Raw genomic sequence first — 22,810 nt, forward strand, 5'->3', positions numbered from 1 at the left:
AATATATCAAGATCATCATCATTTGATAATTGGAACAACACTTCTATCACGTGACTATGCGGTAATGTATGAACAGATTGAAGCATAACTTATCACTAGCATCATTAAAGACAAAGCTAACATAATGCAAGAGGTACATTGCATAATCTATCTAAAACTTACAAGCATCCACAAGCAATTGGTTACTGCAATTCACATTTTTTCGACCTTAACTTTTGTTTTGAATGTGAGTTTCCTGCTGCATGCCACTAGTAATGGGGTTTTTAAATGATCTTGTACACATTTTAACCAAGTCGATTGCTTGTTCTAATAGGACTAGCTAGCGTAAGAAAACTAAAACAATACGGAAATCCGAAACATACTCCAACTAGAGAAAATAAAACTTCGAAGCACTTCAGGTGCATTCCTTATCAAAGACAATGGCAATGAAAAGCATTGTAATTTGTAAATTACTGTGTATATATTCTACTGACCGCATCAAAACTCATTTGATGTAAAATGATTAGATGCAGGAACAAACCAGAAATTTAAATAATGCTAACACTTAAATTGCATATAATAGTTGCTGATGGTTCCACTAAATGTAACACTTGTACTAATAGAAAGTTGAATTACAATTACAAGTCATGCACTCATAATTTAGTAAACCGAGGTTCAACAAGTTGAAGCAGAAGCATATTAAGATCAATACCAAAAGGCTAAGCATGACCAGTTATCAATGTCAATACGAAGTCATAAGTTAAAACCTACCTTTCAAAGCAAGGATTTGGGAGTTTGGATTCATAAGTGCAGAGTCGGCGTTGATTCGGCACACTCATATCAATAATCACAATACTATTCTGCGGCATTGTTTCCCGAACACCTGTGTACTTATTGGACTCCATATTAACATGTGTAAATGTTATGAATTGCGGATTAATCTCAACACTCGGAAGCTACAATCAGATCAGATCACATGAACTCATCAATCACTTTTTATAACAGTCAAAACCTCCCAGAGTACATCTACTATTCAAAAGCTGGCTACTAAAGCCAACAATTCCTAGTGAGCTAACTACCAGATCTGAACAGAGACTATAAACTTCACAAACTCATAGATCTATTTGAAGCTTGATGAGAAGTAAAGCAATAAAAAAACGAAGTCCAAACTACGAATCAAGCACAGTATGACCAAAAATCAACTATCTGAGCTAAGAACACAACTGTAACAACAAATTGAACAAACTGAACCTAATGAATCATTGACCAAAATTGCACATTGAAAAGCAGAAATCATTAGAAATAATTGAAGAAAAGAGTTATTACTATAGTACCTTCGCCATAATTAACAGCAGCTCGAAGCGGAGTCTCTTGCTCTTAGGTGAAATTTCAGAATTGAAGTTAGGGTTACAATCAAAGAAAACCTATAAATCAAATTCTTCATGATTTGAGAATCAAGAACCTAAGCTAAACACATCTAAGACAAACAATTAAGCAAAACCGGACAAAAAAAAAATAGCAATCCAAAAATTTCATTTCGCAAACAAAATAAAGCAAAAACTGAATCAAAGAAAGCATTAGATCTCGAGAGAGGTGGTAGTTGGGATTGGGAACCTTTTCGCTCCTCATTAATTTCTCTATGTCGCTACTCAAAATTACTCAAATTTCAGTCTCAATTTGAAAAACAGGACCAAATAATAACTAAAATTCTAGTCAATTTCATTCACCTACGTCCAGATATTACATTAGCACGTTTTAACTTCACAAGCTTTTCCAGAAACCAAACCGAGATCAATTAGAGAATCGAGAGAGATTGAGAAAGAGACTGAACCTGAAGAACAGCTTCAATGTCGGACTCGACGGTGGAGTAGATCGAGGCGAGTGAAGACATAGTCGCTGGAGACGTTAGAGTTCTTCTTCTTGTCGATGTCGTATCGGTCGTACTTGTTGCAGATAGCCTCGACTCTCATCAGAATTTCGGTGACGCTCATCTTCATCTTCTACCGGGTTTCTAATCGGGGTTCTGTTTTGGGATTTCTGATCAAATGGAGAGAAGATTTGAGACCTAAATTTTTTGAATGTAGAGTTATAAACGTATATTTGGCTTTAAGGGCAGAATGGACATCATAAAAATTAAAAATTGATATTTTTTTAACATCATCTCATTATTAATAAGGACTAAATTAATATTATTAACAATTTATAGTGGACCTTTTTATCAAGTGGGAAACTAAGTGACATTTTTATCATTTCACATTCTAATGTGACATTTTTCATCATTTTCCTTAAAAAAAAATCCATATTTTTTTTGGAGGAAGACGTTTATGCTATAAACGCTTTGCTTCCTTCTCGGCGAAGTTTAGAGTTTGCTTCTTGTCTTGGTTAAACGTTTTTTTTTTTTTGATAGAATCTTGGTTCAACTTTAAAAAAGCAAGATTATTTTTCAATAGGCATATCTGTTTCAAGCAACAAGAGTTGAGCTTTCAAAAGCGCAGTAGGCGGAACACTCACCAAAAGTATCATGTTGATAACATTGTAAATTCGGATATCATTCTAAAAATCACCCAAATTTCAAGACACTGATAAAAAAAAATCCATACTTTTTTTTTTTTGGAGGAAGCCGTTTATGCTATAAACTTTTTGCTTCCTTGTCGGCGAAGTTCGGCAAAGAAGAGTCATAAACTTTTTGCTTCCTTCTCGGCGAAGTTCAGCATAAAGAAGAGTTTTCTTGTCTTGGTTAAACTTTTTTTTTTTTTTGGATAGAATCTTGGTTCAACTTTAAAAAAGCAAAAAAGGCCCATTTTAACGGTGGCAGATTGATTGTTTGATTGTTCATGTTGGCGCTTTTTAAAGTCCCAAAATCAAAAGCGCAGAACCCCAAAACTCTCTCTCTCTCTCCGATCACTCTCTCAGGGTATTCAAGAATGGATTTTGGGGACGACGACGACTGGAATTTCAGCGCGGAAGAGCTTGATTCCCTCGAAAGAGACGCTTTCCAGAAACTCTCTCAGCAACGCATCAACTCCGCTTCCACTTGTTCTTGTTCTTCTTCCTTTTCATTCAATCACCACCACCACCCACACCAGTCGTCTTTACCCACCACCACCACCACCAGCAATGCCTTCGAAAGCTTCATTCCGATTTCTCTTCCTAACCAGGTGAATTTCCCTCTCTTGTTTCTTGCTTTCAAGTTTTTAGGGTTTCGAATGCCGAATTGTTGGATGCTCTTAATCTCAAAATTCAACACCTTTATGTATTATATGCTTCCATTTTCATTTATATATTCTTTTTGTTCAGATTGTATTGAAAATGTATATATTTATGATGTGCATACACTGGAAAGTGACATTGTAGTAGAAGCAATGGCAGTAGGTATTGAGAGTTTCGTGTTTCGCACTTGTGTTCTAATCACCATCTTCGTGTAGGTGCCGCCGCCGCCACCTTTGTCTCCTGGAGCCAGAGTATTACCTTCTTCTCTGGATGTTAAAGTAAACCCTGGTCAGTGCCTTAACTCCCACTCTTGAATGTAAAATCTCAAAAGAATGTATTAAAATTTGTAACTGCAAAAACAAATTAAAAATTCAAATGATTTCTCGAAAAACAAAAAATGAGTTTTTAGAAATAGCTGCAAAAATGGAAGACACAGAACTTCAAACTCAATTTCTAACTATCTTCAAAGATTTAATTAAAGAAGATATAGGAAAAGAAAATCAGTCAAACGACCTTTATAATATAAAAGATATTTTTCAAAGATTTGATAAAAGACAAAATTCTGAAGTAACAATTTCAGATTTACAACAAGAAATAAATCAAGTTAAGAAAGACATAATTCTCTTAAAAACAGAAATTGCAGAACTCAAGGATAAACCTACAAATGAGGAACCACCCAAAATTGAAGAAAAAGGAGAAAATGGTCAAACTGATCAAAATATTCAAGAAAATGTGTTTAATGAACAATTTATTGGATTTATTACTAGAGTAACCTACCAAAAATGGAGAACGTTAATAACTCTTGCAATTTCAGACTCTTATACTATTCAAATAGTCGCCTTGATTGATACAGGAGCAAATATGAACTGTATTCAACAAGGAATAATCCCTACCAAATATTGTGAAAAATCGAAAGAAAAATTAACTGGAGCAGGCGGATCAAAATTAAAAATACGATACAAATTACCAAAAGTTCATGTATGTGTAGATAATATCTGCATACAAACATTTCTCACAGTTGTCGATAACCTCGACACTGAATTAATTCTAGAAACCCCTTTTATCAGTTTAATCCATCCATTTTTAACAACTGATGAAGGCCTAGAAACAACAATCTTAGGTCAAACAATTCGTTTTCCTTTTACCGAAAAGGCAAAAACTAGAAACTTAAACCTAATTCGAAATGCTGCAATTACCAAAAAAGTCAATTTAATTCAAAACAAAGAAAACCACATAAATCATCTTAAAGAAGATTTACAAATCAAGAGAATTGAGCATCAACTTCAACAACCTTATCCGCAAAACAGAATTAAAGAATTTAAAGAAAAATTAGAAAAAGAAGTAAGCTCAAACATCCCAAATGCTTTTTGGAATAGAAAAACTCACATGGTTGAACTACCATATGAAAAAGACTTTGACGAAAGAAAAATCCCTACAAAGGCAAGACCAATTCAAATAAACAATGAATTATTAGAATATTGCAAAAAAGAAATTCAAGACCTTTTAGACAAAAGGTTGATAAGACCTAGCAAGTCTCCATCGAGTTGTTCAGCTTTTTATGTTCAGAAGGCTTCTGAACTAGAAAGAGGAGCTTCAAGACTTGTAATTAATTACAAACCCTTAAACAAAGTCCTTCAGTGGATTAGATACCCAATTCCAAATAAAAGAGATTTACTAAAAAGATTAATTCAAGCAAATGTTTTCTCAAAATTTGACATGAAATCTGGCTTTTGGCAAATCCAGATTGCCGAAAAAGATAAATACAAAACAACATTTAATGTTCCCTTCGGACATTACGAATGGAATGTTATGCCCTTTGAACTCAAAAATGCCCCTTCAGAATTTCAAAATATGATGAATGACATCTTCAATCCTTATTCAAGTTTTTCAATTGTTTACATAGATGATGTTTTAATCTTTTCAGAAAATATTGATCAGCATTGGAAACATCTCTACAAATTCTTTCAAATTATAAAAACCAATGGATTAGTTTTGTCTGCACCAAAGATCAAATTATTTCAAACTGAGATTAGATTTTTAGGACACAATATCAAACAAGGTACTATTGTCCCAATCTCAAGAGCAATAGAGTTTGCTGATAAATTTCCTAATGAAATTAAAGACAAAACTCAATTACAAAGATTCTTAGGATGTCTCAATTATATCTCTGACTTTTATGAAAAACTAACAGTTATGTGCAAACCTCTCTATCAAAGGTTAAAGAAAACCCCTCCAGCATGAACAGATGCCCATACTCAAATAGTTAGAGAAGTCAAAGCTTATGTCAAAACCTTACCATGTCTAGGGCTTCTAGACCCAGAATCCTTTAAGATAGTCGAGACAGATGCGTCCGACATCGGATATGGTGGAATTTTAAAACAAAAATTAGTAGAAGATCAGCCTGAGCAATTGGTTAGATTTACCTCAGGATTGTGGAACCAAGCACAACAAAATTACAGTATTATAAAAAAAGAAATTTTAGCTATAGTGCTATGTATCACAAAGTTTCAAGATGATCTTTTAAACAAAAGGTTTTTACTTCGCATTGATTGCAAAGCAGCAAAATCAGTTTTAGAAAAAGATGTTCAAAACCTTGCCTCCAAACAGATTTTTGCAAGATGGCAAGCAATACTTTCAGTATTTGATTTTGACATTGCATTCATCAAAGGAGAGAGCAATTCCCTTTCAGATTTTCTCACAAGAGAATTTTTACAGGGAAGATGAGTGAAAAAACCAATCCAACATCAAAAGAATCCTATGCAATGACTCCCGCAAGGCCACAGCAAAGCAGACTGGTTGCCAGTCCAAATACTTTAAATGTTGCAGGACAGTTAGTTCCTATCAGGAACTCTTTCACTCCCTTAGTGGAGCAATCTCAAACTTTTGCTCAAAAATTTACTCTACCAAAATCTCCTGCTTTACCATCTTCAAGTCAAACAAAGCCTTCAAACCAGCAAAAACCTTTTAAAAGCCCATATTTTATCAAACCTGAAACCAAAACCGTTCTGGTAATTGATCCAGAAATTTATGATACTGAGCCTTATCAAATTCTTAGAAAATCAACTTACCCCCATTATTTTGTTACCAATGATCCAAACAAAGGCCAAAGGTTTTATGAATTTATCTTGGTTGATACTAACTCAATCACAATAACCCACAACCAAGACAAAGAAAGGGGCCAAATTTCCCACTCAAAAATCCAAATTCGCCAAATCTTAACTTTTGATGACTGGAATCAGCATCCAATGACTCCCAAAAGGTTTTCTCAAGACTTTATTCCTCAACATTTTACTTACTGGGATTACGTGGATGCCTGGACAAATGTATTTTATCTTCAAAACAAAAGCAGGCAACATTCCTGGTTTGTTTTCTTTTGCAAAAACTTTCGTCCAAAATTTCCTTCATGGTTCAAATCATGGTGGCAGTTTTTTGGCGCAACCGAAATTATTTTGCCTCCACAAATGAAAAGTTTATTCAAACTTTTTCAAGAAAATTGTGAACTTTCTACCATCAAACCCTTTGATGCAATTTTTGCTTTTTATGCCTTTCAAAATATAGCATGGATCATCTCGTGGGATATAACTGTATCTCCACCAAATCAAGATCAAGCAATGACATTGACCAGAAGGTTCAAACAGAAGTGGTGGGATGGCTTCACAGTTGATAGGTTCTCTGAAGAGTCCCTCCTCCAATGGTTCAAAACCCATCCTCAATATTGGAAGCAAGGATCAATAATCCAATGTCAATAACAAAGCCAATTCTTGATACAAAAATCCAAGATTCAAAGCCAGCTGGCAGACATCTCTTCTCCTCACGAGTATGCCCTAAAGCTCAAAGAAGTGTTATCTCAGATCTCTCAAAGCGACAACGGAGATGATGACAATGACCTCACAGAGGAGGTCCAGTCACATTTCGCAAATCATGACCCGGATGCTTTTGTGCTTGGCGATTTTTAATCGCACAGCTGTCTCTCAAAACAGTAAGAATCTCTCAAAAGATCTCAAAACAGACAAAATCCAAATAAGATCTGCAAACGGACAAGGCCCAATCTTAACAGGTGTCCTAACCCTGATAATTGGGACATGTGTGAATAGTTCAACCTCCCTCAAAATTCACCCTCTGTTGACACGTTCCTTGCTAGGAACATGCAGGAGCAAACATTTCAAGTCAAGATTTTCCTTTCAACATGCAAGTGAAAGTGACAAGACCAAGAACATGACCAAGATTTTCAATGATGGTGACTTTACTCTCCAGTATGACTAAATTCATGCATGGGAAGAAACACGTCAAAAGTTGATGCACCAAAGTCTTCAAAGCCTGTCAAGTTCGGCAAAATCACGACAAAAGTCTTCAAAACCTGTCAAGTTCGACAAGATCTTATCTCCTCAAGTCCAAGAAAAATCAATTCACTTTCCAGCTGTATTTTTACTACAGTATTGTAAACGGCTATAAAAAGCCATCAATTGTAACAAGTTAATCAGAGTTGGTTACAGAGTTTTTTCAAGAGTTTTTTTGGAGAGCTTCATTAAGAGTTAAAATTCAGAAAAGAGAGTTAGAGTTGCATTGTAACCGGCATACTTCCTCTCATCAAGATCAATCTTGTATTCAATCACTTTCATCAATCAAAGTTGTTCTCAAAGTTTCAACACTATTTCAAGTTATTTTACTTTTATTATCTTGATATTATTTTATCATGTCTTTATACTTACAATTAAAATTAGATATTGCTGAATATCAATTTCAACTTCGAAAAATACGTTTACAACAAAAATTTGTTGAAGGTATATATCTTGTTGTCCTTCTTCATGCAGATCCAGAATCTTTTGATCATGACTGTTATAAATTATATGATATGCCTGTTGAAAGTTTTCAAATTATTATTTCAATGATTACGAAAAGACTAGATAAGTGCAAAAGGGTTCTTGAATTGTTAGCAGTCTAAGAATTCCAAATCCTGTCAAGACAATTTCAAATACTGTGAAGCCATTTCAAATTTAGTTAAGCCCCTAAATTCCAGTTTAGCTTAGCTTAAGCCCCAAATCCAGCTTAGCACCTGTACCCTCCGAATTGTTGTGACGCGGGAAGCGTGTAACCTAGGTTTACCAGCAATAAACCTAAAATAAAGATTCTGGAGTCCACCAGAGATAAAAGAGAAAACTCTCAATTTGATTGATAATATGATAAAAGATCGTTCTGCAGCCGTTTAAGGTTGCTTACATATGGGAAAAGAAACCCTAGGGCGACTAACAATGAAACCCTAAAGCCCACGGATTAAAACAAAACAAATCCAAAATAAACTAGAAAACCTAAAATAAAAAGAATGTAAAACTAACCTAAAAATACTAAATCACGAATCGGATAATTAAGGCGATACATTTTGGCCTAAATTTGATAGAGCTCACTAAAGTGAGTCTTGAAGATCTTGTCGTTCCCATTCCGGAAAGCTATCATGCATCTCAAACGGACATTCTGGCCAAAAGTTAGTCAAATCTGATTCAAAATCAAAACCTGACTTTTCGCACGAGAAACCCGAAAAGTCCAAAACCAAATCTTCTTGAATATTCCAGTGGCTAGTAACCTGATTACGCGTGAGTTACCTATTTTTCAATCACTCTTCTTGATTCTACATCGCTTCTTTACTTTTATGGTTTTTCGGCTAAACTGGGTCCATTCTCGTCCTACATCATTCTCCTCCACTATGAAAGAACTCGCCCTCGAGTTCCTATTGAATAAAGGACAGGAATAGGTAGACAAAAGACCTGAGAAAAAATTAGACAATTGGACATGTGGATTATTGGCTGAATCTTCTGCATATTTTGATGACACAATCATGAACCCAACACCATAGATGAGTCTGTTATAGGCAACCTTAGTAGATTCTTCACAGCTCTCAAGGTTGTACTCTTGAATAACATCTGGCTCTGAATGATTTATTTTAGGCTCCAAGACTTCATCAGTACAAATAACCATGTCTTCATGAGCAATTTTGATGTAGGACGAGAAACGTCAAAAAATAGAAAAATGCAGTTTTGAGGCCCTAAACTGGATCCATTCTCGTCCTACATCATGTTGGATGCTCTTAATCTCAAAATTCAACACCTTTATGTATTATATGCTTCCATTTTCATTTATATATTCTTTTTGTTCAGATTGTATTGAAAATGTTTATATTTATGATGTGCATACACTGGAAAGTGACATGTAGTAGAAGCAATGGCAGTAGGTATTGAGAGTTTCGTGTTTCGCACTTGTGTTCTAATCACCATCTTCGTGTAGGTGCCGCAGCCGCCGCCTTTGTCTCCTGGAGCCAGAGTATTACCTTCTTCTCTAGACGTTAAAGTAAACCCTGGTCAGTGCCTTAACTCCCACTCTTGTTGCTTCACTCATATGCTACTCAAATTGATCACTAAGATATGTTCCTATTCATAAAAGAACAAATTTGTCTTTCATGTTTCGAATTTTTTGACAATGAGTAACTAAGGACTACAATGTCCTACCTTATCAGTCTGAAGTCTTTGCATAATGATATTATTCGCTGGTCGTATTATTCTGCCTGCTGTCTAACTCTGGGGTCCTATCTGCATATTGTTGCCTTTTGGCAAAGAAGTTGAACAGAAGCTCACTGTCAAATTTTTTCTTCACGCTACTGGAAACATTGCTGCAAAATTTTCTTATGACCAGGTATGTATTCTATTTGCTTTCAGAATGACCATTTGAAAGACTTTTCAAAACTTATCTTTTGCTTACCATCTATGTTTCTTGCACCAGGCGTTGGTAGCTGCTTTCTGCAAGATCCCCAAAGCCGCATGGAATGCAAAAGAAAGGTCCTTTCCCAAATCTCCCACTTGATGAAAGCTGCTTTAAAACTGCGTTATTCTTATTTTTGATATCTTGTATGGAATATGGTTCAATGGGTTCTGGTTGACATGCTGTGTGAGGGAACTTCAGCTGGATGTGATAGTGATGAAACTGCAGGTTATGGATGTTCCCTGTGTCTTCTTTGTCATCGGCAGAAAAAGTTCTTCATGAAGTATCAGGGGTCAATGTTGAGGTGACAACTTCTGCTCTTTTCCAGTTTTTATTTGTTCTTTTATGTGATGATGCATTTTTTGTTAAGGAAAAAATTCAGTTTACCCCATGAACTTTGGACTTAAAATCAATCTGGTCCTTCAACTTTTTTTTTTAATCAAACTGGTCCTTGTACATCACCCGAGTCTAAATTCTTCAAATGTGACGTCATACGCTGAATTGGAGCCGACACGGGGGCTGAAGTGTGGATTTTTAAACCCTGAAGGAGGGCAGAATGGAAATTTTCCTTTTAATATAATTTCTAATTTTATTTTTTATTTTTTCTCTACTCTCTCTCTCTCTCACTCTCACTCTCCCTTCCTTCTTCCCCCTTCTTCTTATCCTGTATATTGGCAACCACCGCTGTAAAAAACCAACAGACACCTCGCAATGGCAAAAGGCCCATCTTTGTCCCAATATGGCCTCTTCTTCCTTCGTTTAATCTCTGAGCCTCTCTCACTCTTCACAACTGAGCTCACTCAATTTCCACATTTCCCGATTCTGAGCAAGGAGCCAAATAGAGATCTGGAATTGTCGGTGGCGCCTAGGTTTCATGGTGGCGACGGCGATCGGGAAGACGAAGCTGCACTCTGGCTAGCTCGGCGCCCCGGACAGGGATGTCACCGTCACCGGTGTCCAGCTCACCAGCTCTCCTGGGGTTGAGGCCGTCGTCCCGGGAACGTAATCTCTCTCTCTCTCTCTCTCTCTCTCTCCATCTCTTGTTTCCCAACTCTCTGGCCCTAAATCCTTGAGCACCACCTCTACTTCTATCTCCAGTACCATCCAGACCACCCAAACCGCCGCCAAACTGAAATTTCTCATCAAACCCACCTTGAATTTCTTCAAGACCAAAAGCTTGAACACCACCAAACCCACCACCAACCTCAGCCCCTCTGCCATTTCCACCACCTCAAAACTAACACCTCCACCATCAAGCCCACCCAGTGATTCACGGCGACGTGAAGCCCAACAAGGTGCTGCTAGACTCGGATTTCAATGCCAAGATTGGGGATTTCGGGCCTGCGAGGTTGGAAATAGGGGGCAAGTTGGATCAGGGCGATCAAGTGGTGGTGGAGGTGGAGGAAGAAGATGAGGGAAAGACTTAAGAAAAAAGAGATTGAGAAGGGGTTTCGGCGTGGTCGCCGATATAGAGGAGAGGAAGAAGAGGGGAGAGAGAGAGAAGAGAAAAAAATATTAAAATGGAAATTTCCATTCTGCCCTCCTTCAGGGTTTAAAAAGCTGAAGTGTGGGTTCCTTGTCGGCTCCAACTCAGCCTATGACGTCACATTTGAAGAATTTAGACTTGGGTGATGTTGTTTGAGAGTACAAGGACCAGTCACCAGTCTGATTAAAAAAAAAGGTTTAAGGACCAGACTGATTTTAGACCCAAAGTTCATGGGGGTAAACTGAATTTAATCCTTAAATTAATGTACGTTTCAGTTTTTTTGTGAACACTGTTACCATTTATGGTTGAACCTTTGTAAGAATGCTTCTTTTTCACTTCAGTTTCGTCCTGATTGTTGTTTTGTTGCAATTTTTACAGATAGAGAACTTAGATCCCTTAGTCCACCGGGCCATTGCTGCTGCGTCTGTTGTTCCAGATATTCGAGGTAATTATGATAATTCTAGCTTAGTGAAGTTCAGTACACATGTAATGGTTACATTCTCTGTTAATAGTACCTTTGTTAAAGGTAAGAACTGTCCTTTTTTCAGTCAATGTTCAATTTTATATGTAATTTACTTGTGGATTTCATAAAATCTGGAACATGATTAGAAAAAAAAAAATTAGTGAAAAAGCATGTTGTTTTGAGTCCTATAAAGTTGGATCATAAGCTCATGAAGAATAAAACTGGGGTCTCAGTTGTATTATCCTATATCTGTGCCCTATTTTAGAGTAACAAGTTCTTTTTCATTTTTATTTCTTTTGCACTTTTTCTACTTAAGCTAATTTTTAACAATTTTTTCCCCTTTTTTGGTGTTTGCACTTCCAGACCTGTATGACAGGATACCTAGCTTTATTGAATCAAAGCTCTTGGGATTTCAGCGAGAAGGTGTAAGGTATCTTGTTCTGGAGTTTGTTCCTGATTTAATGTCTGTTGTATTCAACTTGCATAGGATACTATATTCTGCAGATGATTGTGAGGTTTTTTTTTTTTTTTTTTTTTTCTCTCTCTTGTTTCTTTTTCAAAATTGCCATTATATTTAGTCTTTTGCTGAACTGTTAATTTTTAATATTTTTCCGGTATTACACCTTCTCAGGTTTATCTTGCAGCGTGGAGGGCGTGCATTCCTTGCTGATGAAATGGGACTGGGGAAGACTTTACAGGCAAGCATTTGTTCCTATATTAATAGTCTCATAAAATGAATCATGCATTTGAAAGGATCTTCTACAAGATAAGTCTCAAACTCCTATTTCTTTGCTAAGCAGCTTGTAGTCTCAAGGATTTTAGCTCTTTACTTTATTTATGACAGCCAAATAAGAATACTAATGATGTAGGACTACATAAGGTGACTGGCGCCAATGATTATATATGGGTGGCCTGTATATGTCAGAAAGTTACTAATTAGAATAACAGAGAAACATGAGAAGAGAAGAAAAAGTAGAGGTAGATATATAAGTTTATCAACAGAACTTACGTTTCATTCAACGGAAAGTAATAAAGTCTGATTTACTTCACAAGAGATTTGAACCGTCATTATGAGCTTCAATGGAATTTCCAACTAGTTTAAGAAGTATCAAAAGATTCATAGTAATAGAAGATCTAAAACTTCAACGGTGTTATGTATTTCTAAGAATCAAATACATTGACTTTCTGATCTGGATTTTATTGATATCTTACATCTTACTCTTACACCTATTTTCTGAGTTCTGACTCCTTACATCCAAATCCAGAATCATCTCTAGCAACTTTAATAACAGGGAACATTGCTGTAATGTGTGCACTGGGGCTCCCCCTCGCTTAATTATAGGGTGATTTGTGCCAATATGATAGCGATACCTCCAGAAAATTGATATTTATCACCAAAGATTGAAAGCCTACACTGTTTTTCAGGCTATTGCTGTGGCTTCCTGCATTCGTGACTCATGGCCTGTTCTTATACTCACACCATCTTCATTGCGTCTGCAATGGGCCTCTGTAAGTGTGCTTTATCAACATCAGTTCTTGAGAAGGCAGATCTTACCCCAACTGATGTACTCTTCTGGCTTCTTTTTTTTTTTTTGGTAGATGATTCAACAATGGATGAACATTCCTCCATCAGATATTAGTGTATGTTGTCTACACAGGCTCAATATTTGTGTCATTTTTTGTTTGTACGGCAGGAGTATTGGGTACTTTCTCACTGCTCTGATGCCTTCTTTAATTTGAAATTGATATTTTGAATTTTACTTTCACTAGGTTGTTTTGTCTCAATGTGGGGGTTCAAACAGAGCTGGATATACATTAGTATCCTCAAGTTCCAAAGGGACCATTCATTTGATGGCCTATTTAACATAATCTCTTATGACATAGTCCCTAAACTACAGAATCTGCTGATGGCATCAGATTTTAAGGTAAGAATTGAAACAATCATCTAGTTTAGGGACTATGAAGACAGAATTTAGTGTGATGACTATTGATATTCTTTGGGCTGAAAATGCTAGGCTTTTGGAGAACATGTAAAAGAAAAATGATCTTAGCTGAATATTAGGGTTTTGCAATATAGATCTGGGGTATAGTTGAAACGTGGAACCATTGTGTACACTTGTTAAAGCAGAATGTGACAAAACAATCGTAAGTTACGTTCAAAAGTTTGGGTTTCTTTCACAATTCAAAAGTTTCAAACAAACCACAAAAGAGTCATTTAATGCTTCTTCTGGATATCTTTTAGAAGGAATTAATAACATGATGGCAGAAAGCAAGGGATATACTCTACTTTCAGTGATGGAGATCTAATACTATATAACATTTGCCTTCCCAAAAGTTGGAGTCTTTTTTAAGTTAAGAGATACTCATGGTCACTAGGAAATCATATGGATATTTTTCTTTTCCTTTTTCCCCCCGTTGCTTGCCATAATATGTTTTTGTTTAGATTGTGATTGCAGATGAGTCGCACTTTCTGAAAAATGCTCGAGCAAAAAGGACAACTGCTTCCCTGCCTGTCATCAAGGTCTTTCACTCTTGTGCACTGATGTCTAGCTAGCAACTCCTAACTTTATTCTCAGTTTATATTTCTACAATCAAGATTAAAGCATATGTCCCTCTCTCTAACTCTAACTTTGAGAACTTGTCCAGAAGGCTCAATATGCAATACTGTTAAGTGGTACTCCTGCATTGTCCCGACCGATCGAACTATATACGCAGGTGATTTTTAATTCTAGCTTAGGATTTGCAGGTATATACGTACATAGAATTTAATCAGTCTTTTATTGATTTCTGTCACTAACAGCTGGAAGCCTTGTATCCTGATGTATACAAAAATGTTCATGAATATGGCAAACGATATTGCAAGGGTGTAAGTTACTATTTCCTTTGTGATGAAGTGTTTTACATTATATGATCTTGTAGATCTTCTAGCAGGTCGTAAGAGAATTTCTTTTCCTTTACACTTTTGAAATTTCAGGGAACATTTGGAATGTATCAAGGTGCAAGTAACCATGAAGAATTGCATAATTTGTTGAAGGCAACAGTGATGATTCGGAGACTCAAAAATGATGTACTCTCTGAACTTCCTGTGAAGCGCAGACAACAGGTCAGCGTCTGTATGTTATATTCAATCTGCTTCTTGACCTGTGAGATGGCCTTGGTAGTCCTGTTACAATCTTTGATTATTCTGTTTTTTTTTTCCTGCGCTGATCCCAGGTCTTCCTAGATTTGGCTGAAAAGGACATGAAACAAATCAATGCTTTATTTTTGGTTATATATGAAATCTCTTTAATCAAGTTCATAATTTTAGACTGCATAACTACTGTTCTAAGGTGGTTCAACTATTCAAGACGAAGGCTGTGGTTATGACACGAGGGCTTTTATATATAAAATACTTATATGTTTGACGTTATGAAAAATACGTGATGATCAAGCAAATGGAATTTAAAAGTTTCAAACCACGACAAGTCTGCAACTAAAATTAGGGCATGTCAGATATGGCTTTAATTATAATATTGGTATGCACATATATAATTCCAAAAATGTTGGTCTCGATGTGCAGCCAAAGTTAGATGATGAAGGAGCTCCAGGATTAATTTACAATTTAAACAAAAGAGAAGGGGCTCCAGAATTTAAGAACTACCCGTTTGGAATTTTCGTAATGCTTAGTGCTTAAGTATCAAAGTTTCGAACGCTCTTCATATAATTCTAATATAACAATGCAAAATGTCAGATTATTTAACAAAACTTAATATAATGAAAACAATTGCTCGCTTCTGTCTAGCTTGCTAGTTTACTTCATAATTAAGATTCATATATAAATGTTGTTAGTCTCCATTTTGGTATACGCATGTATTGTATATCATTATCCCACGTGATATATATATTGACAATCTAGATGGGTCTCCTTCTCGAGGGTCGATGGTCTTCTCATTTGCATGCATCTTCTTGCTCCTTTTTCATTATCCCACTGAAAATATCGATCAGTTGCATGCAATGCATGATGGAAAATGATGTTATAAACCCTAAAACCAACCCATCACTGTGCCAGCCACCAATATTTCTAGATTTCCAGCTAGCTTTGAAGAAAGGTCGTTTGTTCAAATTTGGATACTTGCTTGGGTCAGTGGGTGGGAACGTAAGCAGCAAGAAAAGTAACCACATCAGTTCATACTTCACTGTCAGATTAATAATCAACGGCCCAACTTGGTATAATGACGGGCCTTAAATTCTTTCGTCGGGCTACTTAAGGGCCCAATGTCGATTAGCACAGAACACTTAATTCTTGGGTTTCTCTAGTCTGGTTTACATATATGCTTATGGAGTTATGGGGGTGGGGGAATCTGATAACACATAATTTCGTTTATAATACATTAATGTACTAAAATAGTAGTTCAATTTAGAGTCTTAGAGATATATTAGTTCCATGCATGCATTAGTATACACTGTATACTAGTCTGTGACAACTCTCTTTGTGTATTGAACTAAGTCTACTTAGTATATCGATACATTTATGTGCATAGAAGTTCAATATTCAAAATAAATATAAATTTTTAGAGAGTTGGCGATTGAGAGTACTTACTTCTATAATTTAAAATGGAAAAATGTCAATTTACCTAAATTTGAGCTACACTAACTCCATTTACTCAAACATCTTATAAGATTGCCCACTTACCCAACAAATTACATATTTTTTGCCCTAATACCCAATTAAGTTATTTTTTTATTAATTTTTGGGACAATTTTTCCCTCACTCTTTTTGTCACTTAGAGAGAGAGAGAGAGACTTCACGAGACTCCGGTCGCTGGTCGCCGGCAACAGGAATCCGGTCACCGGCCATCGGAATCCGGTCACCGGCGGCCAGAATTCGATCACCAGCAGCAGGAATCCGACGACCGATGTCCTATTTTATTGCCCCCCAATAAATTGTTTATTACCCTCAATCATACCCAATAAACTTTTTATTGCCTCCAATAAACTTTATTGCCCCATAATAAACTTTTTATTACCCCCCAATAAAAATTTATTGGGTGTTAATAAAAGTCTGGCGATCTTTTTGAGAACTTCCGGCAACCACCGGACCAGTGACCGGAGTCCGGTGTCTTATTTTATTGCCCTCAACAAACTTTATTGCCCCCAATAATACCCAATAAACATTATATTCCCCCCCCCCAATAAACTTTATAAAAATTTATTGGGGGGTAATAAAAGTCTCCGGCGACCTCTTTGGAAACCTCCTGCGGCCGGTTACCGGTGGTCAGATTCCGGTGACCGGAGTTCCGCGATCGGTGGCCGGATTCATGCGAGGTCTTCAATGATTTTTTAATTATTTAAAGGGCAAACTTGTCTTTTTACATTTAAATTGTGTTAGTGGGCACACAAATTTTTTGGTAGAGTAAGTGGGCATTTATTGAGCTATTATTACGTAAATGGTCATGAGCCCATTTAAAATTTATGTTCAAACTCCTTTTAAAAACATCCCGTTATAAAAAAGAAACACAATTTATTATTTTTCATAACCTCAACCACAACGTAACAGTATTCAATTATTCCATTATTGTATGCACAATAGATAGTGTGTTACCAAGTATTTTTTTTTTTCAAATTGTTATATCACTACTACACAAAAGGCTTCACAAGACGGTTTAAAACTGTCGTCTCACGTTTTGCATTTCCGTGGTCTATCGAGGCGTCGTCTGATGAAACACTGTCAGACGACGGTTTTCAACCGTCGTATACCGATCATTGGGTCGACGGTTTGCAGCTGACTCCGTCGTCTGATGGATCGATAGATCTGTCGACATGCTGTCTACTGAAATTTGCCGTGGTGTGACTTCTATTCATACCATGGTTTTTAGAATTGCAGCATTGTCTCTTTGTTGTTCAGAAGTCAGTTTTTATTTTTAAGACGTTGTGTGAATTGTACACACACGACAGTTCTTCCAGCATAAAACGTGGTGTGACGACCTAAAAGTTCAGTGTCTGTGTGCTTTCACACGACATATATAACTCTTAACCGTTGTGCTGTAACGTTTTAGACAATGGTTTCCACTTATTCTTGTTGTCTAAGTTTGAATTCAACAATGATTAGTCAAGATTCAATTATGATACCAAAAATGAACAAAATGGATTCAATGATTTCATTACCATATTGTATGCACAAAGTAAAGAGCACACACTCTGAAGCTTCCACAGAAAAAGTACATCTATTAACTTTGTCAGACACTAATTCTGTAAACCCAGGCCAAGCCTAGAATTAAATTCCTAAGCTAATGCACTTGATAGCTTCGTAGACCAAAAACTTGTTGATGGAGCACACTTGATAGCTTCAGGTGGGTTCTTCATGGCATGGTCAATGTCTTAGCTTCATAAACCAAAAACTTGTTGACGGAGCACACTAGATAGCTTCAGGTGGGTTCTTCATGGCATGCTCAATGGTCTTCTGCCTCACTGTCATATAATTGGAACCTGCCAACAAAATTAACAATGCATCAGCTTTCATTCAATGACCTTAGAACCCTTTACAAGAAATGTGACCATCCCATAATGTGACAGAAAATTCTAGTGCAAGTAAAGGTGAAAGTTGTGGAAACTACCAAAAACTTGCCAGCCTATTCGATCTAGTGAACATAAAACCATCCAGCATAGTGATACAGATGTCTCATTGTAACCTTAATTAGCTCCACAATCGTCAGTCTTGTTGATAGCTCTTCCCATAGCCTTGAAAACAATTTCGTCCGAACGCTTGTCCTGCGATACATTGAAGATATTTATACACTTTGGAAAGCACCAAAGCATAGTAACTACATGATTCCTATCCCTCAGAGAAGCCTATTACAACAACAACCAGTAGCATAATACACATGTATATCCACGCAGTTGCCTATTGCTTGCATAAGCACTATATGTTACCAACCAATTGCGTATGTCGATAGCTAGCGAACTAAAAAGCAATTATCACAAGTTCATTAACTATTCCGTGTTCCCAAATAGCATTCATAAAAAAAAATTCATATAGTTTGTTTGTGGGAGGATTGAAGTCATGAACAAAGCAAACACAACCGAAAAGACAGGGGTGAGTCAGGTTTCAACACTTGAATAGGAGATTTACCACTTAAAACGGGCATACGATCTGACTAATATCATTACAAAATTCACCACATATCACAGAAATCCACAAGTTTAAACACTAGAATTTCAAGTCTGCTAAAACAAGTTTACATATACTAATCAACAAGCACCATTTATATATATATAAAGATAAAAAAAAAGGAAGAAATAGAGGCCAAAATCGGATAAGAGACTGAAACAGAGTTATGACCTGAAGCAGAGTCATGGCGGGAATTCTCCACTAACCTACAAAGCAATCAAACAAAAAAAATGAAAAACTGGCATACAAACCAAGTTGAACGAACTCAATGCCAAAACCCTATGTATAAACTCCCAAAATTTTGAGATTCAACAATTGAAAAATTGAAAAACTAGTGAGAAAACTGACCTCCACAAGGTCATTGAGGATATCAAATGCCAATGACATGGCCCTTTCAGGGAAAGGGATAGAATCTGCACAGTCCATCAAACCAGCTCAAAAAAGCAGCAAAAACAAATAGCAATCCAATCTCAATGGCTACAAGCACAGACCAAATTCTCTACCAAAACAAAATCAATAGCAGACCCTGTCCTGCTCCTTCCAAAGCTTCCGAATACCTCTAAGCAACTGATGTAACTGAATAGCAGACCCTTAAAAATTATATGATTAAAGCTTGTTCAAAAAAATAAAATGATTAATAAAGCAAAGATCAGCCATACATGTGCACCTGCAAACCAAGCTATAATTAAAGCAAAAGAAGATCTTCATCTTTAATGCCAACGTCCCTTATCTTTTCCTCCCACAAAAAAACAATCAAATTATTAAAGCAAAAGAGAATCCTCAGCTTTTTTACTTTTCTGATCCATCAGATGCCGACTTTCCTAATCTCTTCCTCACATAGAAAGGCCACTAATTAATTAAAGCAAAAAGAAAATCCTCATGTATTATTTAAGAAACAAAAGAACCTCCTATATTGACATCAGTGGCCACATATTTCAGCAGCAAACCTAATCAAAGCACCATTTCTCATGAGTCCATTTAAAATTAAACCATATACATGCAACTCCTTGATAAAGTTTTAGCTATGCAATGAAGGCAATATATGTAAGTTAATTACTTTATCTGAACTAATCAACTTCTCCAAACAGATTTGCAGTAATCAAATTCAAATCCAAATTGTATTTCAAGTCTGGTCGTACTAAAATCCATAATCCAACATACTAAATCTCAAAAAAATTGTCAAAAATTCCAGTTGCTAAGGCTTAACGGTAAGAACTTAGAAAACACTACAATCAAAACTCAGAGTCAATCTAGTAAGAAAGCCCAACTCTTAGAACAACATTCAGAAATAGAAATCCACCACAGTAGTCGAATTATCATCCCCAAACTCCAAACTAGAAACCCTAGAGGTTCATTCTGGTCAAAACAGCAATTTCTGGTTCGAAATTGAAATCAATCACCGCAAAATCAAAAGAGTGAAAGAGAAGCTCACTCTGCAAGGTCGCCGAGCTGTGTAAGACGCCGACGAGTCCGGTCATGGCGATGCCTTCCTGTAAGAACTCCAGATCATCTCTATCTGCGGCTTTGTAGAGCTCCGGATCGGCGAAGCTTTATTCATTCCAAATTTGGTACCGCGTCAACGCCATTCTTCCCACACACATAAATAAAGCCTTAAATCAACTTGACTTTTGTACTCCTCTTATGCAGTGTAGACAAGACTTAAAAAACAGAGATACTCAAATATATAGCAAAACAAAACTATTTTTACAAGAAGGGAGAACCACGTTAACACCAGACTGTGATCTTTTTCAGTATGACCACCTTGAACTGCCTTTCTTGAACAAATGAAAGATAGGCAAATAAAGCTAAAAACAAACCAGTAAAACCAAAATTGACTTCAAGTATCTAAATTTAAACATACCCAAATCAAGAATCTCCGGGACTTGCATCAAACTGAAGCCAAACCCATCTTCTTGGGCACACTTTAACATACAATCCAATTCTCTCCCACAAGAACCTAAAAAAAATAAAAATAACAGGAGACTCTGAACCAAACCCAGAAATTTCAATTGAAATTACATTGGGGACGTTTACCTTTCGAGAGAGAATCAGCTTTGGAGCTGGACAGCTGCGATGGGGTTCTTCGTCATCTGTGCTAGGCACCGACTCGATCTCTTAAACCGTTCATGAGGTCGAAGGAGCTTGAGCTTCGGGTTCTTCTGCTCATATAAAGAGAGGTCGCCTTGGGTAATGTGATTTGTGAAGAATCCCAAATCAAAAGTGAAGAACCCGTAAACCATCAGTTAATCAAAGCCTGAAATCAAAAGTGTGATTTGTAATTTGTGAAGAATCCAAATCAAAAGTGAGTGTCGTGCATATATAGTGAGGGCGAGAGGACGAGAAACCCGAAACCCCCAAATTTTAGGGCTTACCAGATTCGAGAGGACGAGAACTAACCAGATTCGAAGATGAATCTCAGATTTAGGGCTTCGGAGGTAGGGGTTGGTACCAAAAAGACGGCGCTTCAGAGGTGGTGGATTTAGGGTTTAGGGCTTCAAAGTGGGGTAAGTTGTGGAGTGAGTCGGGGGCCGGGTAGCTGTGGAGTTGTGAAAAGAGAGAGTCAGGGTTGGTCTAAGGCTTTTTTTTTCTTTTCTTCAAGTGTTCTAATTTGATCTAAATGGACACACGGCCAGACAAGCCATTAGTTGATGCATGCATGTATAAGGCATCAGACCACGTTTTCCATATACATGTTGTCTGAATGCCACTTTCAAATTTTCAGTTTGCCTCTTCTTGTTGCCTCGGTGGGAGGGAAATGGGTTTGGGGGGAGTATGGAGGGAAAAATTGGGGGGAATGTTGGTGGACATATTTCGCTCTTGGAAATCTATAGATTCATACCACAGTTTTAAGCTAACTGTCGTATCACCACTACACACTAGGGAAATTTAAGTGGTGTCAATTGGTGCGAAACTTGCCGCCTCTATAACAATTTAACCTCATACCACGCTTTCATTTATAAACGTCTTCTGAAGCAATACATAATTTCAGCATGAAAAACACCCGTTGGTTGAATTCATATTAGAAGACAGAAATTTTACAACCGTCGTCTCAATAATGAGAAATGATTCACACCACGGAAAACAGTGTGGCGTCGTATGAGAGGTGTCGTGTGATTCATTTTTTGTAGTAGTGTATGTTATTTCTAAATTTTAACTTTAATTATGCGATACAATCGTGATTTTTTTATGTCGCCAACATCAATCTTAAAAGCAAGAATTTCATTTCAGCTCTCATGTAATTTTGAGTATTGAAAACAAATCTCTCTCCCAAACTCCGCACACTCTTGGGTAACTTCAAAATCGATGAACATCAAAAGAGTAAATGATGCAAACCTCAACCTCGATCACACAAATTTACCCCCAACTCGAGCAACGTGACTCCACTAGCACCAAAGAGGATTGACTCTTTTGCTGTCGATAGAAGTCGAACTTGGGTGGCCCCTTGAAATCTTTCTGAAAGGTGAAAATTGCAAATATTACTGGAGGTAACCAAAAGTTGACCCCTGCAAATACAAAAACGTTGACCCAATAAACGTACATGTTTTCCACAAGCAGAAGTAGCAATGGCTAAAATGGAAAAGCACCATATACCTTATCATTATGGCTGCTACTGCTGATTACGGATAGACCAAACTCTCAGAAAGCTAGAGATAAATAGTAGATAAGCAGCCAGTATTCCCAGTTCAGCGACAAATCAAATCAAAAGAGTATAGTATCCAATCCACATAAACCAAAAAGCAAACCTTCACTTTCAGTATTAGTGCCACTACTGTCGTCA

The 22,810-nt window shown here is 36.8% G+C and overlaps 1 long non-coding RNA gene and 1 pseudogene across 7 annotated transcripts; one reads left to right on the forward strand and one right to left on the reverse strand.

The window, feature by feature from the left end:
- Positions 1-2,692: 2,692 nt before the first annotated feature.
- On the forward strand, positions 2,693-15,272 carry LOC133712535 (uncharacterized; annotated as a pseudogene).
- Positions 15,273-17,999: 2,727 nt separating this feature from the next.
- Positions 18,000-22,711, reverse strand: LOC133708590 (uncharacterized). 7 transcript variants are annotated; one of them, XR_009845907.1, is made up of 9 exons: positions 22,624-22,711; positions 21,405-22,535; positions 21,067-21,286; positions 20,894-20,989; positions 20,465-20,619; positions 19,381-19,445; positions 19,204-19,238; positions 18,479-18,632; positions 18,000-18,350 (listed from the first exon to the last, which is right to left on the reverse strand). It is a non-coding gene; the product is annotated as an uncharacterized LOC133708590 (long non-coding RNA). The 7 variants fall into 7 exon arrangements; XR_009845909.1 differs by adding an exon at positions 19,536-19,608 and having other exon boundaries at positions 20,894-21,286; XR_009845911.1 differs by adding an exon at positions 19,524-19,608 and having other exon boundaries at positions 20,894-21,286.
- Positions 22,712-22,810: the final 99 nt, after the last annotated feature.

This window comes from Rosa rugosa, chromosome 5, assembly GCF_958449725.1.
Source record: "Rosa rugosa chromosome 5, drRosRugo1.1, whole genome shotgun sequence".
In the NCBI taxonomy this organism is placed as follows: domain Eukaryota; kingdom Viridiplantae; phylum Streptophyta; class Magnoliopsida; order Rosales; family Rosaceae; genus Rosa; species Rosa rugosa.